Source organism: Coregonus lavaretus, assembly GCF_964263955.1.
Source record: "Coregonus lavaretus genome assembly, chromosome: 8".
Taxonomy (NCBI): Eukaryota; Metazoa; Chordata; class Actinopteri; order Salmoniformes; family Salmonidae; genus Coregonus; species Coregonus lavaretus.
Window position 1 is genome coordinate 23,293,852 of NC_139995.1, and position 13,048 is coordinate 23,306,899.

Genomic DNA, 13,048 nt, shown 5'->3' on the forward strand with positions numbered 1-13,048 from the left:
TATCAGAACAGGGCTCCGGGCAGCCGAGCGGAAATTGAGGAAAACTAGACTCCCTGCGGACCTGGCATCTTTTCACTCCCTCCTCTCTACATTTTCTTCATATGTTTCTGCTGCTAAGGCCACTTTCTACCACTATAAATTCCAAGCATCTGCCTCTAGCCCTAGGAAGCTCTTTGCCACCTTCTCCTCCCTGCTGAATCCTCCCCCCCCACCATTTTGAAAAGAAGGTTGACGACATCCGATCCTCGTTTGTTAAGTCAAATGACCCTTCTGGTCCTGCTCACACTGCCCTACCCTATGCTTTGACTTCTTTCTCCCCTCTCTCTCCAGATAAAATTTTGCGACTTGTGACGGCCGGCCGCCCAACAACCTGCCCGCTTGACCCTATCCCCTCCTCTCTTCTCCAGACCATCTCCGGTGACCTTCTCCCTTACCTCACCTCGCTGATCAACTCATCCTTGACCACTGGCTATGTCCCTTCCATCTTCAAGAGAGCGAGAGTTGCACCCCTTCTCAAAAAACGAACACTCGATCCCTCTGATGTCTACAGACCAGTATCCCTTCTTTCTTTTCTCTCCAAAACTCTTGAGCGTGCCGTCTTTAGCCAACTCTCTTGCTATCTCTCTCAGAATGACCTTCTTGATCCAAACCAGTCAGGTTTCAAGACTGGTCATTCAACTGAGACTGCTCTTCTCTGTGTCACGGAGGCTCTCTGCACTGCTAAAGCTAACTCTCTCTCCTCTGCTCTTGTCCTTCTATACCTGTCTGCTGCCTTTGATACTGTGAACCATCAGATCCTCCTCTCCACCCTCTCCGAGCTGGGCATCTCCGGCGCGGCTCACCCTTGGATTGCGTCCTACCTGACCGGTCGCTCCTACCAAGTGGCGTGGTGAGAAGCTGTCTCCGCACCACGTGCTCTCACCACTGGTGTCCCCCAGGGCTCAGTTCTAGGCCCTCTCCTATTCTCGCTATACACCAAGTCACTTGGCTCTGTCATATCCTCACATGGCCTCTCCTATCATTGCTACGCAGACGACACACAACTAATCTTCTCCTTTCCCCCTTCTGATAACCAGGTGGCGAATCGCATCTCTGCATGTCTGGCAGACATATCAGTATGGATGACGGATCACCACCTCAAGCTGAACCTTGGCAAGACAGAGCTGCTCTTCCTCCCGGGGAAGGACTGCCCGTTCCATGATCTCGCCATCACGGTTGACAACTCCGTTGTGTCCTCCTCCCAGAGTGCGAAGAGCCTTGGCGTGACCCTGGACAACACCCTGTCGTTCTCCGCTAACATTAAGGCGGTGACCCGATCCTGTAGGTTCATGCTCTACAACATTCGGAGAGTACGACCCTGCCTTACACAGGAAGCGGCACAGGTCCTAATCCAGGCACTTGTCATCTCCCGTCTGGATAACTGCAACTCGCTGTTGGCTGGGCTCCCTGCCTGTGCCATTAAACCCCTACAACTCATCCAGAATGCCGCAGCCCGTCTGGTATTCAACCTTCCCAAGTTCTCTCACGTCACCCCGCTCCTCCGCACACTCCACTGGCTTCCAGTTGAAGCTTGCATCTGCTACAAGACCATGGTGCTTGCCTACGGAGCTGTGAGGGGAACGGCACCTCCGTACCTTCAGGCTCTGATCAGTCCCTATACCCAAACGAGGGCATTGCGTTCATCCACCTCTGGCCTGCTGGCTCCCCTACCTCTGCAGAAGCACAGTTCCCGTTCAGCCCAGTCAAAACTGTTCGCTGCTCTGGCACGCCAATGGTGGAACAAGCTCCCTCACGACGCCAGGACAGCAGAGTCACTCACCACCTTCCGGAGTCATTTGAAACCCCACCTCTTTAAGGAATACCTGGGATAGGATAAAGTAATCCTTCTACACCCCCCCTTACCCCACCCCACCCCCCAAAAAAAAAACATTGTAAAGTGGTTATCCCACTGGCTATAAGGTGAATGCACCAATTTGTAAGTCGCTCTGGATAAGAGCGTCTGCTAAATGACGTAAATGTAAATGTAAATGTAATTGTATTCAAACTTTCTATGCAAAGCTAACTTTCATCAAGGGCTTAAGTGATGTGTAATTGGTTGCCTTTCTCTCTTTGTCAGTACTAGTGTAACGGATGTGACCGTTACGGACGCTTCATAAAATTATCATGGACTCACTAGTCAGCATCACTACATAACGCGATCATGATAAAATGTTCATGCACTTCCTACTGCTTCCAAAGTGTGTTTATGTTAGCAAGCTAGCTGGCTAGCTTAATCTATCTGTGTGAGTGATCCATTTCAGGTGTCCTCATGTTCTCATGAACTGCAATGATGCGTTGTTCTGCTAACACACACATCACATGGCATAATAAAGGTATTAAATTCATAGTCCCGTGTAGCTCAGTTGGTAGAGCATGGCGCTTGCAACGCCAGCGTTGTGGGTTCGTTTCCCACGGGAGACCAGTATGAAAAAAATGTATGCACTCACTTACTGTAAGTCGCTCTGGATAAGAGCATCTGCTAAATGACTAAAATATAAAAATGATGAACAAAACTTTGTGCGAAAGTGCGAACCCTGTGCAATTGGTAGGTTATAAAACTTTTTTTTTTTTACCCTTTCACATAATGAAAATGAAGAATAGTTTAACCCTTCATAGGAAAGACATCAACATAATGACGTATGTCAAGATATAGTAGAGATGAGTGAGGAATGACTGCAGCTAGCTCAAATAAACATGGAAATGAAAGTATCAATCACTGAGTCTAGGGTTAGGAGTATATCAGTGGAGACTGCTGAGCGGAGGACGGCTCATTATACAGTGAGGGAAAAAGGTATTTGATCCCCTGCTGATTTTGTATGTTTGCCCAATGACAAAGACATGATCAGTCTATAATTTTAATGGTAGGTTTATTTGAACAGTGAGAGACAGAATAACAACAACACAAATCCAGAAAAACGCATGTCAAAAATGTTATGAATTGATTTGCATTTTAATGAGGGAAATAAGTATTTGACCCCTCTGCAAAACATGACTTAGTACTTGGTGGCAAAACCCTTGTTTGCAATCATAGAGGTCAGATGTTTCTTGTAGTTGGCCACCAGGTTTGCACACATCTCAGGAGGGATTTTGTTCCACTCCTCTTTGCAGATCTTCTCCAAGTCATTAAGGTTGAGGCTGACGTTTGGCAACTCGAACCTTCAGCACCCTCCACAGATTTTCTATGGGATTAAGGTCTGGAGATTGGCTAGGCCACTCCAGGACCTTAATGTGCTACTTCTTGAGCCACTCCTTTGTTGCCTTGGCCGTGTGTTTTGGGTCATTGTCATACTGGAATACCCATCCACGACCCATTTTCAATGCCCTGGCTGAGGGAAGGAGGTTCTCACCCAAGATTTGACGGTACATGGCCCCGTCCATCGTTCCTTTGATGTGGTGAAGTTGTCCTGTCCCCTTAGCAGAAAAACACCCCCAAAGCATAATGTTTCCACCTCCATGTTTGACGGTGGGGATGGTGTTCTTGGGGTCATAGGCAGCATTCCTCCTCCTCCAAACACGGCGAGTTGAGTTGATGCCAAAGAGCTCGATTTTGGTCTCATCTGACCACAACACTTTCACCCAGTTCTCCTCTGAATCATTCAGATGTTCATTGGCAAACTTCAGACTGCCCTGTATATGTGCTTTCTTGAGCAGGGGGACCTTGCGGGCGCTGCAGGATGTCAGTCCTTCACGGCGTAGTGTGTTACCAATTGTTTTCTTGGTGACTATGGTCCCAGCTGCCTTGAGATCATTGACAAGATCCTCCCATGTAGTTCTGGGCTGATTCCTCACCGTTCTCATGATCATTGCAACTCCATAAGGTGAGATCTTGCATGGAGCCCCAGGCCGAGGGAGATTGACAGGTCTTTTGTGTTTCTTCCATTTGCAAATAATCGCACCAACTGTTGTCACCTTCTCACCAAGCTGCTTGGCGTTGGTCTTGTAGCCCATTCAAGCCTTGTGTAGGTCTACAATCTTGTCCCTGACATCCTTGGAGAGCTCTTTGGTCTTGGCCATGGTGGAGAGTTTGGAATCTGATTGATTGATTGCTTCTGTGGACAGGTATCTTTTATACAGGTAACAAACTGAGATTAGGAGCACTCCCTTTAAGAGTGTGCTCCTAATCTCAGCTCGTTACCTGTATAAAAGACACCTGGGAGCCAGAAATGTTTCTGATTGAGAGGGGGTCAAATACTTATTTCCCTCTTTAAAATGCAAATCAATTTATAACATTTTTTACATGCGTTTTTCTGGATTTTTTTGTTGTTATTCTGTCTCTCACTGTTCAAATAAACCTAACATTAAAATTATAGACTGATAATTTCTTTGTCAGTGGGCAAACGTACAAAATCAGTAGGCTGGAACAGAGTTAATGGAATGGCATCAAACACATGGAAAACCATGTGTTCGATGTATTTAATACCATTCCACTTATTCCGCTCCTGTGGAGTATATATATGCCATTTAGCAGACGCTTTTATCCAAAGCGACTTACAGTATGTGCATACATTTGTATAATATTTGGCCCCACGGGAACCTTAGCCATGCTAGCGCCAAGCTCTACCAACTGAGCCACACAAGACCACAGAGGCTAGGGCTGGGGTAGCCAGTGGTGGCTGGTGGAGGGAGAAACGGAGGATGGGCTCATTGTAACATATACAGAGTATTTGGAAAGTATTCAGACCCTTTGACATTTTCCACATTTTGTTAAGTTACAGCCTTATTCTAAAATGGATTAAATTGTTTCCCCCCCCCCTCATTTATCTACACACAATACCCCATAATGACAAAGCAAAAACAGGGTTTTGCATATTTTTTCTACTGAAATATCACATTTACATAAATATTCAGACCCTTCACACAGTACTTTGTTGAAGCACCTTTGGCAGCGATTACAGCCTCGAGTCTTCTTGGGTATGACGCTACAAGCTTGGCACACCTGTATTTGGGGAGTTTCTCCCATTCCTCTCTGCAGATGCTCTCAATCTCTGCAGATTGCATGGGGAGCGTTGCTGCACAGATATTTTCAGATATCTCCAGAGATGTTAGATTGGGTTCAAGTCCGGGCTCTGGCTGGGCCACTCAAGGACATTCAGAGACTTGTCCCGAAGCCACTCCTGCGTTGTCTTGGCTGTGTGCTTAGGGTCGTTGTCCTGTTGGAAGGTGAACCTTCGCCCCAGTCTGAGGTCTGGAGCAGGTTTTCATCAAGGATCTCCCTGTAGTTTGCTCCGTTCATCTTTGCCTCAATCCTGACTAGTCTCCCAGTCCCTGCCGCTGAAAAACATCCCCACAGCATGATGCTGCCACCACCCTGCTTCACCGTAGGGATGGTGCCAGGTTTCCTCCAGACGTGACGCTTCGCATTCAGGCCAAAGAGTTCAATCTTGGTTTCATCAGACTAGAGAATCTTGACACAACCCTGTCTCGGAGCTCTACGGACAATTCCTTTGACCTCATGGCTCGGTTTTTGCTCTGACATGCACTGTCAACTGTGGGACCTTATATAGACAGGTGTGTGCTTTTCCAAATAATGTCCAATCAATTGAATTTACCACAGGTGGACTCCAATCAAGTTGTAGAAACATCTCAAGAATGATCAATGGAAACAGGATGCTCCTGAGCTCAATTTCGAGTCTCATTGCAAAGGGTCTGAATACTTATGTAAATAAGGTATCTGTTTTTTATTTGTTATAAATTTGCTAAAATGTTTAAAAACCTGTTTTCGCTTTGTCATTATGGGGTATTGTGTGTAGATTGATGAGGAAAAATATGAATGTAATCAATTTTAGGCTGTAACTTAACAAAATGTGGAAAAGGTCAAGAGTTCTGAATACTTTCCGAATGCACTGTATCTCACTCACAAGCTCTCTTGCTTAATAAGCCTTCAGTAACCTGCAATGCAAACTAATTTTTCTGAAGCTCATCACTGAGTACAATCTGTCTTTAAAGATTCCCCAGCTTATCGCTCTTTATTGTATAAAGTCATCATTCACTTACTGATAGGGATCCTTTCCTGATTACACACTTGCCATAAATGATGTGTGTTTAGTTGGACTGGACTATCTTGACAGCATAGCTGTCATATAAAAAAGGATCAGTAGTGGATCAGAATGCCAAGATAGTCTGGGACATTTGGTCTGGGACATTTGGCTCCACCACCAAGCAGTGTGTGTGTGTGTATCCGAGGACCAGTCAGAGCAGAGGTCACATGACATTGGCCCCCAACAGAGAATAGGGACAGAGGTAACCAGAGGAACAATGGCAACTGAGGTTACTCAAAGTAACAAAAATAAAACACATCTGGTTAAAAACATGGTCAATTATAAAAAATCATTATTATTTTTTATGGCAATCAACATGCTATACGTTTTCAAAATCACTCTAGCCTAACATAGCAATTCCAGAAAAGCCTTGAGCAAATCCACGGTGTATACCCAGTCGCTTTTATCCACTGTAGTGAAAACATCTTCATATGTTTGGTCTATTGATATAACTTTACATTCAGTGGAGGCTCCTCAGAGGAGGAACGGGAGGACCATCCTCCTCAGTGAATTTCATAAAAATGCAAATAGTGAAAGATTAAGAAAAGTTTTCATTTTTAGATAAAACTATACTAAATATATTCATGTCACCAAATAATGGATTAAAACACACTGTTTTGCAATGAAGATCCACAGTAGCCTCAACAGCACTCTCTGGGATAGCACCATGGTGTAGCCGGAGGAGGACGGAAACTAGCTGTTCTCTGGCTACACAATGGTGCTACCCCAGAGTGTGCTGTTGAGGCTACAAAACCTAGGAGGCTCATGGTTCGCACCCCCTTCCATTGACTGACAAAGTAATTATTACGACTTCCAGAGGATGTCCTCCAACCTATCAGAGCTCTTGCGGCATGAACTGACATGTTGTCCACCCAATCAAAGGATCAGAGAATGATTGAAAGCATGAGCTACAGCTAGCTAGCACTGCAGTGCATAAAATGTGGTGAGTAGTTGACTCAAAGAGAGAGAAAGACAATAGTTGAACAGTTTTGAACAAATTAATTTCTTCAAAAATGAAGGAGAAGCAAGAGAGAGATAGAGAGAGAGCTAGTTATATTTTTTTCACTTTCACTTACTTAGCTAGTGAATGGAGGTAGCTAGTTAAGCGTACTCAAACACCCGGCTCAAACAGAGAGGGATTGTTAGATAGCTGGCTAAGGCTATCCAAAACTGGAACTCTTCCAAGTCATGGTAAACTTTTGGTTTTATTAATTTATTGCCACTGGGGCCCACCGGTGTAACTGCTAAACTACTTGCTGTACACTGTACTGCATAAATGTAGCAGGTTTACTAACGCGTTTAGTTCTAGTAGCTATGTTGACTATGATATTAGCTAATATGGTGACAACGATGTAGGCCGTGTGTAGCGGTTAGTGGTTATGGTATGAAGGTTTGGCTTGGAATGGTTTTTTCACCTGATCACAGACAGCTGTTGTGTTGTGCACTGAAGTCCACAAGTGAAGGGAAAAGGTGAGAGGAGGAGAGTGCGTAGATGTGAGAAGGAATTATACAACGAGCAAAGTGATCATGATGTTTTTATGTGGCTGCTATGAAAGTGAACTGTGTGTGTGGGTAATAAGGGGTGTAGTCATTCCGCCGATTCTGTTGAAAAACATTTCTTAAATGGAAGCAAATGAAACGGGGATAAACATACCTGAATTTGTCAAATATAATCTCTCGCTTGCAACTGTTTGGACTAATGATTACACCCTAGATCAGCTAGATGCAGGCAAGAGTGTGCAAGACGGTATTGAATGCGTTACTGGCTGTCACCTTGATTACACCCTATGACAAAAAGTCAAGAACACATAGGCTATCCTAACTGATACCTCCACATTGAGAGCTGCAACATGACATTGTCTCTGTGTTACAGTAACATCTCACTGTCCACTCACAGATATCACATTCTCCTTGTCATGATAACATCCTGATCTGAACCACAAGCTCATCTGGGACACCGGTGTCCATGACACTAAGCAAATCCCTTTCAAAATGAGCTTTTTCATTGATAAGCCACATTCTCCTTCCGAGCTGGCGAGGATGTATGTGTCTGTGTGTCTCTCTGTCTGTGTGTCTCTCTCTCTGTGTGTGTGTGTGTGTGTGTGTGTGTGTGTGTGTGTGTATCATAGAGTGTATAAAAAATAATGAGTGCTTGAAGGGGAGAGAGAGTGAGAGAGAATGAAAGTAAAGACAAAAATACCTCAAGCATTCTAGTTCAGTAATGCACTAAAAAGGGATTTTTTTTTTACAATAAGTTATATACATTCATGAGGACCTACACTCTAAAATGTGAATTATAACTTTGATGAAAAATTCAACACTGCTATCAGTTTATCCTCTTTCTATTGGTTTGCACACACTCCATCAGTGGTCTCTGATCTCTACTGAGAAATATGCTTAGTACCATAAACCAATATGCCCGCAACTCTTTGGTATCTGGCCTTTATTAATACTAATGTAAAACACTAGCATGCATATTAATATGAATGAACGCTCCATATGATGGGGCACTGTCTGTCTCATAGCTTGTTTCAGTCTGAGAGGTCAACCAGCTACGAGAAACAATTACTTTCAATATATTATTCATTTAAACTATTAGGAAACAATATTTATAAAAGCAATAAACTATTTAGCCTATGGTTTAACATTTCAACTAGGTTTTTTATTGTCAATCAGACAGACCAAAAATGTAAACTATTCTCGCATTCTGGGCATGTTTCCATATAACGTTAGCGACTAAATCTGGATTACGCCAGTCATTTCAATTTTGCCCACACGATGTTCTAATCAACATTAACAGAGATTCTTACCTGTGAATTGCACGATTTCAAAGGTCGTTCCTTTCTTACTGCTTCTCCAATTTTGGACTCACGGCGCTCGCGGAAAAACTGGATTCCACACCTCCAACAGCACTCTCCTGACGTCAGGGCAATGGGCGGAGGGCGTGGCTAACACACAAGGGGCCTGGTCATTCTCGTCCAATACCCAATGAACAACTTGTTTGTGGCACAAAGGTAAGCATGCTGCTTCATAATTGGTTAATTCTTTTTTAAACATTCTGCTTAAGGAAGGTGTCGTCCTTGTCCAATGGCTCCGGACAGGGTAAATTGTCCCAGTTGATTAGCGTAATCGTTTGGTCAAAGTGTTAATAGGCTATATAGAAAGGCTGAAGTTTACTAAAAACATCCAACAAATAATTAGGTGTTACAATGATGACATGTCATTCACAAGTAGGATACTTCATTCCCACTGGAATTTTATTCAATAAACGCTCTCTCATTATTGCCACCATAGGCCTACACACTGTCAAGGACAGGGTGAGAGGCATAGGCAACAAAAATGTGATGTCAATCAAACAAACTCCCTGCACTACCAACTTTGTTAGTATCATCTGCCCTCTAGTGGAGTGGCCTTGGCCATCAATTACTCATTATGTTTCATCCCTCTGTCGAATTCAAATCCCCATTCATTTATGCAAAATCAAATCACATTTTATTTGTCACATGCGCCGAATACAACAGGTGTAGACCTTACAATGAAATGCTTACTTACAAGCCCTTAACCAACAATGCAGTTTTAAGAAAAATAAGTGTTAAGTAAAAAATTGCTAAGTAGAAAATAAAAATAACTAATCATTAAAGAGCAGCAGTAAAATAACAGTAGCGATGCTATTTACAGGGGGTACCGGTACAGTCAATGTGCGGGGGCACAAGTTAGTCGAGATAATTTAGTTAATATGTACACGTAGGTAGAGTTAAAGTGGCTATGCGTAGATCATTTAAAAAAAACACCCCAACCAATTAACACCCCCCCAAGTCAACCATGCCCACACCCCATTTAGGCCCCCTCAGATCAGACCTATGCCCCTCCTACCCACCCCATGCCCCCCACTCCCGCAAAGGGGGCCTCAACATGAAAGTCACACATACGCCCAGGCCGTGAGCAGGCAAACAGGCCCAATCCCCACTCTTACACTAGCCCAAGCCAATGGCATGTACCAGATGCTCAGCAGGCTCTGCTCACAATTACTGGCCTGAGGCCAAACCACACGACCAACAACATTAGACACTTTATGGAACACAAAGCCTTCACTATCTCATCCTGGAATATCCAAGGCCTGAGGTCATCTGCCTTTGGCCTAAAGAGCAGGAACCTGGACTTCACCAAAGAAATCGGAAATACAGACATTGTCATCCTACAAGAAACATGGTATAGAGGAGACGGACCCACTGGTTGCCCTCTAGGTTACAGAGAGCTGGTAGTCCCATCCACCAAAGTACCAGGTGTGAAACAGGGAAGGGTCTCAGGGGTTATGCTAATTTGGTATAGAGCAGACCTAACTCACTCTATTAAATTAATCAAAACAGGAACATTTTACATTTGGCTAGAAATTCAAAAGGAAATTATCTCAACAGAGAAAAATGTCCTCCTGTGTGCTACCTATATCCCCCCACTAGAATCCACATACTTTAATGAAGACAGCTTCTCCATCCTGGAGGGGGAAATCAATCATTTCCAGACCCAGGGACATGTACTAGTCTGTGGCAACCTAAATGCCAGAACTGGACAAGAACCTGACACCCTCAGCACACAGGGGGACAAACACCTACCTGGAGGTGACAGCATTCCCTCCCCCATATGCCCCCCTAGGCACAACTACGACAACATAACCAACAAAAACGGGTCACAACTCCTGCAGCTCTGTCGCACGCTGGGTATGTACATAGTCAATGGTAGGCTTCGAGGGGACTCCTATGGTAGGTACAGCTATAGCTCATCTCTGTGCAGTAGTACTGTAGACTACTTTAGCATTGACCTCAACCCAGAGTCTCTCAGGGCATTCACAGTCAGACCACAGCAAAATCACAGTCTACTTGAACAGAGCAATACTCAAATCATGAGGCATCAAAGTCAAAGGAACTGAATAATATTAAGAAATGCTATCGATGGAAGGAAAGTAGTGTTGAAACCTACCAAAAAACAATTAGGCAACAACAAATTCAATCCCTTTTAGACAACTTCCTGGACAAAACGTTCCACTGTAATAGTGAAGGTGTAAACTTGGCAGTAGAAAACCTTAACAGTATATTTGTCCTATCAAATCTAAAAATCTCTAACAGAAAACCGAAGAAAAGTAACAACAATGAAAAATGGTTTGATGAAGAATGCAAAAACCTAAGAAAGAAATTGAGAAACCTACGCCTTCACTATGGTGAATCACAAAAACAATACAGAAATACACTACAGAAAAATAAGGAACAGCATGTCAGAAATCAGCTCAATGTAATTGAAGAATCCATGGACTCTAACCACTTCTGGGAAAATTGGAAAACACTAAACAAACAACAACACAAAGAGCTATCTATCCAAAATGGAGATGTATGAGTAAACCACTTCTCCAATCTTTTTGGCCCTATAACAAAGAACAAACAGCAAAAAAATATACATGATCAAATGCTAATCTTAGAATCAACTATTAAAGACTACCAGAACCCACTGGATTCTCCAATTACATTGAATGAACTACAGGACAAAATACAAACCCTCCAACCCCAAAAGGCCTGTGGTGTTGATGGTATCCTCAATGGAATTATAAAATATACAGACCACAAATTCCAATTGGCTATACTTAAACTCTTTAACATCATCCTTAGCTCTGGCATCTTCCCCAATATTTGGAACTGATCACCCCAATCCACAAAAGTGGAGACCCCAATAACTACCGTGGGATATGTGTCAACAGCAACCTTGGGAAGATCCTCTGCATTATCATTAACAGCAGACTAGTTCATTTCCTCAGTGAAAACAATGTACTGAGCAAATGTCAAATTGGCTTTTTACCAAATTACCGTATGACAGACCACGTATTGACCCTGCACACCCTAATTGACAAACAAACAAAACAAAACTAAGGCAAAGTCTTCTCATGCTTTGTTGATTTCAAAAAAGCTTTTGACTCAATTTGGCATGAGGGTCAATTAGGGTGTGCAAATTGATGGAAAGTATACAAATTGATGGAAAGTGGGGTTGGGGGAAAAACATACATTATAAAATCCATGTACACAAACAACAAGTGTGTGGTTAAAATGGGAAAAAACACACACACATTTCTTTCCACAGGGCCGTGGGGTGAGACAGGGATGCAGTTTAAGCCCTACCCTCTTCAAAAAAATATATCAACGAATTGGCGAGGGCACTAGAACTGTCTGCAGCACCTGGCTTCACCCTACTAGAATCTGAAGTCAAATGTCTACTGTTTGCTGATGATCTGGTGCTTCTGTCACCAACCAAGGAGGGCCTACAGCAGCACCTAGATCTTCTGAACAGATTATGTCAGACCTGGGCCCTGACAGTAAATCTCAGTAAGATAAAAATAATGGTGTTCCAAAAAAGGTCCAGTTGCCAGGTCCACAAATACAAATTCCATCTAGACACCGTTGCCCTAGAGCACACAAAAAACGATACATACCTCAGCCTAAACATCAGCGCCACAGCTAGCTTCCACAAAGCTGTGAAAGATCTGAGAGACAAGGCAAGAATGACCTTCTATGCCATCAAAAGGAACATTAAATTCGACATAACAATTAGGATCTGGCTAAAAATACTTGAATCAGTTATAGAACCCATTGCCCTTTATGGTTGTGAGGTCTGGGGTCCGCTCACCAACCAATAATTCACCAAATGGGACAAACACCAAATTGAGACTCTGCATGCAGAATTCTGCAAAAATATCCTCTGTGTACAACGAAAAACACCAAATAATGCATGCAGAGCAGAATTAGGCCGATACCCGCTAATGATCAAAATCCAGAAAAGAGCCGTTAAATTCTATAACCACTTGAAAGGAAGCGATTCCCAAACCTTCCATAATAAAGCCGTTACCTACAGAGAGATGAACTTGGAGAAGAGTCCCCTAAGCAAGCTGGTCATGGGGCTCTGTTCACAAACACAAACAGACCCCACAGAGCCGC

At 43.5% G+C, this 13,048-nt stretch overlaps 1 protein-coding gene across 1 annotated transcript in view; it reads right to left on the minus strand.

Annotated features, from left to right (window-relative positions):
• LOC311133493 (calcium/calmodulin-dependent protein kinase type 1-like) overlaps nt 1–8,976 on the minus strand; it is a 64,595-nt gene extending 55,619 nt beyond the window's left edge. The window contains exon 1 of the mRNA XM_084166982.1: nt 8,888–8,976. The gene's annotated coding sequence lies outside the window, so the exon portion shown is untranslated. The remainder of the gene's footprint in view (nt 1–8,887) is intronic.
• Between the last annotated feature and the right edge of the window lie 4,072 nt (nt 8,977–13,048).